Below are 6,000 nucleotides of genomic sequence, written 5' to 3'. Positions count from 1 at the left end.
CCAGCACTAACAAGGCATCTCCTTAAAAGATAACATTCCTTCTAGATGTCGATGGTCCAGTCTGGATGAAAGAAACTGTCAATAAGACGTCATCTAACGTACAGCCCTCTGTCTCAAAAAACTTAACATAAACCGTGTCTTGACTTCTAATGGGTGGAACAGAGCTTTCTGAGATGCTCTTCCTGGGTTGTAATCCTCAAATTTGGCTTGAATAAAATTTTCCCATTCTTTCTTAGATGGACTGATTAATTTTTGTTGACAGGACAAATAAGTAGGAAGGATGACACCTGCTCCACTGGCCTTCGTTCTCAGTGTACTGAATTTGTAGATAGGGAAATAATTGAGCAGTAAAGGTGAGACAGAGACACTTTACAGAATACTGATGATCAAACTCTTCTTGTAAAAGGACAGCCGCTTAACTTGGTTAAAACCTATTAAAGACCAAATTAGCCTATTATTTTTTTAAAAAAGAAGCCCTGCAGAGTCATTCTTTCTCTAGGCTCACATTTCCTTTGTCTAGAAGGATGCATGCTCTGAATGTAAATGAACATTTTAGACTTAGTTACAAAGCGATTCCAGACCCCTCTGTTAGCTGGATTTCCTGGGGACTGTGCTGATCATTCTGGAGAAGGCAATGGCACCCCACTCCAGCACTCTTGCCTGGAAAATCGCACGGATGGAGGAGCCTGGTGGGCTGCAGTCCATGGGGTCGCTGGGAGTTGGACACGACTGAGCAACTTCACTTTCACTTTTCACTTTCCTGCATTGGAGAAGGAGATGGCAACCCACTCCAGTGTTCTTGCCTGGAGAATCCCACGGACAGGGAGCCTGGTGGGCTGCCGTCTATGGGGTCACACAGAGTCGGACTTGACTGAAGCGACTCAGCAGCAGCAGCAGCAGCAGCAGCGCTGATCATTACTCCTCCTGTGCCCCGACCAGTCTCCCCTGTGATTAGGGCTGCTGGAGGACAGAGCACACGTGTGCCTGAAGCCTGCACCCTGCCTAGTCTTAGCTAAAGTTTCTGTTCAAAATCTCTCCCTGTTTCCTTTCAAAGCAGGTACAACTCCTGGCAAGGCTCACATCTTCTCGACCGAGGCAAACTTCCAAACAGGAGGTACCATTAGATCCTATCAGTCCCGGGAGAGAAACAGTGGCCATCAATAGGAGGAAAGGGCTGACACACTTCTCAAAGGCACAAAACTTGTCTACTCTTTACATTTCCAGAGCCACCAACAGTGCCTTCTAGTCATAGGTGTCCAGCAAACACTGGTTGCTCTGAACTTGGGCTCCTCTTCCCCCTCTCAATTTCATCTTCTGGATCAGTGGCCAATTGTGAGCTTCTTTATGAAGCTACCATAAAAAAAATACTTTATTCCAATGCCTAGAATGTGATTTAATACAGGTTAGCAACATTTCCAAAATGTAGATGCCTTAACTGCAAAAAAAAATATTTTAGATGGTATGCTATGTAATTCAGGATACAAAGTATGATAAGAAATAAATGAGTTTGAAAATTATATAATTAGTTTGAAACTAGCAGGGGGCTTCCCTGGTGGCTCAGTGGTAAAAAAAATCCACCTGCCAATGCAGGAGTCATGAGTTTGATCCCTGATCCGAGAAGATCCCACATGCCTCAGAGCAACTAAGCCTGTGCCCCACAACCATGGAGCCTGTGCTCTGGAGCCACGTGCCGTAGCTACTGAAGCCCATGCCTCCAGAGCCCATGCTCTGCAACAGAAGAAGCTACCACAATGAGAAGCTTGCGCACTGCAACTCGAGAAAAGCCCCTGAAAGCAACAAAGACTCAATACAGCCAAAATAAATACATACTATGTAAAAATAAAAACTAGCAGTTACCAAAATGCCCTTCAGGAGTTGAATGCATAATTTGTGATATATTCCTGTCATGGAGTATTACATAGCAACAAGAATAAACAGTCTGCAGCTACACACAAAAATATGAGTGGCTATCACAAAGATAATAGAGAGTGAAGCCAAATACAAGTGGAGTATTTATAGAAAGTAAAAAACAGGCTAAATTAATGTATGCTATTAGAAGTCATAATAATGTTTACCCTAAAGGCAGTGATTTTCAACAGGGTATAATTTGACCCACAAGGGATATCTGGCAATGTCTGGAAAGACACTTTTGGGTGTCTTACTGGGAAGGAGGGTTGCTACTGGCAGCTAGTGGATAGAGCCCAGGGGTGTGGCTAAACATCCTGCAATGCACAGGACAGCTCCCCACAGCAAGAACTGTCCAGCCTGAAACCTCCGTCATGCTGAGGCTGAGAAGCCCTACCAACTATAGGGGTAGTGGTAACATTCTGTTTTTTGATCTGCATGCTGTTCACACAAACGTGTACAATTGGAAAACTCATCAAGTTACACACATATGGTAAGAGTACTCGTCTACAGGTACACTGTCTCTTAACAAAAAGCTTAAAACGTGTTAAAAAGCTACCTAAGATTTAGAAAAACTTGAGTTAACAAAAATGCATGCTAGGATTCAATTAATCCTAGGACTCTACCAAATCTAGATTTAGTAGAAAACAGGAAAAAAAAACCTGACATTTTACAGAAAACCTTAAATTTTAATGATAAAACAGTGTGACTATTTCACTCATCAAATCTTGTACTAAACATCAAGATTTAGAATGTACTCTAAAATGGCAACCACAACTTCAAAAAAAAGCATCATGCACTAATAAAAAATGCATGAATGTTTTATTTACCAGAAAATCCTGGTGATCTGTAGATAGGAATCTGGCCAAGTCACTTAGAATCAGGATTTGTATTGTCAGCACCTGCAGAGACCAAAGACGAAAACAGCTTCTTAAAGAATGCCTCCGTGCCTCTTGCTGGGACTTTCTCTGCAGCGTGTACATGTGCAGACTCTCCTGCTCTGTGATAGCTGGTTTGCAAACTGGGCCCTGCACACAAAGGGCAAGGGGGGAACTGAAAAAAGAGGAGGACCATTCTAGATTAGTAGTTGGCAGGTTTAACAAGCAAGGGAACTTACACAGGAGGCTTGTCTTGGCAGCTGAAGATGAGTAGATCTCAGATCTCACCTGCTCGCCAGGAAGTCGCTCAGTCGTGTCCAACCCTTAGCGACCCCATGGACTGCAGCCTACCAGGCTGCTCCATCCATGGGATTTTCTAGGCAAGAGTACTGGAGTGGCTTGCCATTGTCTTCTCCGATATAGAAGCCTTAACTGGGCTCAATCACGTAAACTATCCAGAAGGTCTCAACACCTTATGCTCCTAAGGCTGTAGCCTTAAAACAGCTCCCGGTGTGGGAATGCTGGGCAGAACAAACACTCCAAGGTCAGGCCCAACTTGAGGCTCAACGCCACATCCTCTCAATGGCCTTCTCCAACAAGGATAGGGTCTTTTGCTCCTTGAAGTTTACAAAGTTTTTCACAGCATGAATTATCCTCAACATGGTATTTTGAATGAGAAAGTCTATTTTGGTCATTTTGTCCACGTTTCACATTTTTGTGTTGGGTGTGTCTTTTTAATTCAATGGCCTCCAATCAAGGGAGGCCTCATGGCAGAATGTAGGTCCCCAGACTGTGGGCCCCAATCCAGAGAGAAGAAGGTATTGGGAGGAGGTAAGTGTACTTTGCACAGGAAAAGGAAATGAAAATTGTGGCCAGACGATGTACACATGATGGAGATTATAAAGTGGCCATAACGATTTCCCTCCCTATATCTAGGCCTCCATGTGATGTGACTTGATAGCTACTTCTACATAGAGATGAAGTTGATTTCTTCACTGCTCTAAATCTGGACTTGACTTGTTTTAACAACTAGAATGCAGAGGGGAGCATGAGGCCATCCCAGTTGAGAGTCTAGTTTTCAAGAGGCCCTGCATGCTACTAGTCACTTTTCTCGAACCATGCCTCTGCCATGTGAATAACCCTGGGCTAGTTTGCTGGATAATGAGAGGCCACATGGACTAGACACAAGCCATCCCCAGTGAGGCGATCCTAGCCCAGCCAGGCCCGGCTCATCCAGGGGCTGCCCATTCATGTACGGAGTGAGTCCAGTCAAGACCAGAAAAACCATGTAGCTGAGCCCAGCTCACGTTATTGTTCAATCACTAAGTCGTGTCCGACTCTTGTGACCCCATGAACTGTAGCAAGCCAAGCTTCCCTGTCCTTCACTATCTCCCAAAGTTTGCTCCAGCTCCTCCACTGAGTCAGTGATGCCATCCAACCACCTCATTGCCCTCTTCTCCTCCTTCCCTTAATCCTTCCCAGAAACCCTGATGAGGTTTTTCCAATGAGTTGGCTCGTTGCATCAGGTGGCCAAAGTATTGGAGCTTTAGCACCAGTCCTTCCAATGAATATTCAGACTTGATTTCCTTTAGGGTTGACTAGCGTGCTGCAGTCCATGGGGTCACAAAGAGTCGGACATGACTGAGCGATTGAACTGAACTGAGGGTTGACTGGTTTGATCTCTTTGCTGTTCAAGGGACTCTCAAGAGTCTTATCCAGCACCAAAGTTCAAAAGCATCAATTCTTTGGTGCTCAGCCTTCTTTACGGTCCAACTCTCACATCTGTACATGACTACTGGAAAAACCATAGCTTTGACTATATGGACTTTTCTCGGAAAAGTGATGTCTCTGCTTTTTAATATGCTGTCTAGGTTTGTCATAGCTTTCCTTCCAAGGAGCTCACAATGGCAGCCCACAGAATCATGAACTAAATAATTTGGAATGATTTCTTATGAAGTACATGCCTTTGTTCTCAGAAAGATGGTTATAAGCAGCTCTGGCATTTATTCTATTCGTGTCAGGTCTGGTTTTATTAATAGTCCCTCTTTTTCAATAGTGGAGTGAAAGTCCCTCAACTGAATATCAGTGATCTTGCTTGGGTAATTAGCTCTACGACTGTGGCCAGGGGGTGAAACATGTGGTGGCCATACCTGGGTCCTTCCTAGAGGACTGTGAGAAAGTGACAGTTGGCAAAATGTAAAAAATAATAATGTTCAATGCATGATATGCTCTGTATCTCACTGCCTCTAATGTGAGAATTTGGCTGCTGTGGTGTTTCCAACTGATTCATCATTCATTGCTTTGTAGATTCTGCCATCATCATGGCACCAGAGCAAATTCACGCATTACTTTATTCTACTTGCATAATTTGAAACGTAGAAGACCATGAGGGAAAAAGTCCATTAAGAGCAAATTTTGTATTTTGGATGCTTTCAGTTCAGTTCAGTTCAGTCGCTCAGTTGTGTCCGACTCTTTGCGACCCCATGAATCACAGCACGCCAGGCCTCCCTGTCCATCACTAACTCCCGGAGTTCACTCAGACTCATGTCCATCGAGTTGGTGATGCCATCCAGCCATCTCATTCTCTGATGCTTTAGTATTTGTATTTCTGTATATCTTATCTCCTACCATATATTAGCCCTGAAACATACCAGAGCTCTTCGTGATTTCTCCCCAGAGTAAAGGAGGGATGTGTTGGCCAATATTTTGCCCTCACATGTTATGGAATGAGATGCATCCATTTTTATATAAAGTAGAAGGACACTAAGCAAAATGTGAAGAAAGAAATGTTGCTAATCATTGAATAAGTATAGAAAGAATCAATAGATAATGGCCAAAAGAACATTAGTTCCTTTGATCTTATTTAATAAGCCCTGTCTTTAAGCATTTTGATTTTCTCTAGCTGACTTGTGGATGTGCTTGACTTGAATTCATTTACCTTCAAAAATAATGAAGATTAGGAGGTGGACATGGTATGTGAGTGGAAAATTCAATGAACAGAACTAACAGGGTTTAATAATTTTTCAGCAGAGGAAGACTGTTTGGGTTCCTTCTGCTAAACACTGGTCTTATGATGGGTAATTCACCAGATCATCCTGGTGAGTAAACCATTCAGGAACGAACCATAATATATTCACAGGATGGGCTAGTCTGCAACTATTAAAGTAGTGTTTCTAAGGAATGTTAATTGACATGGATAAGTGTACATAATTCTTTG

Source organism: Moschus berezovskii, chromosome 24, assembly GCF_049115385.1.
Source record: "Moschus berezovskii isolate FMDL1 chromosome 24, NW_MosBer_1.0, whole genome shotgun sequence".
NCBI lineage: Eukaryota > Metazoa > Chordata > Mammalia > Artiodactyla > Moschidae > Moschus > Moschus berezovskii.
Note: the sequence above shows the minus strand (reverse complement) of the source record.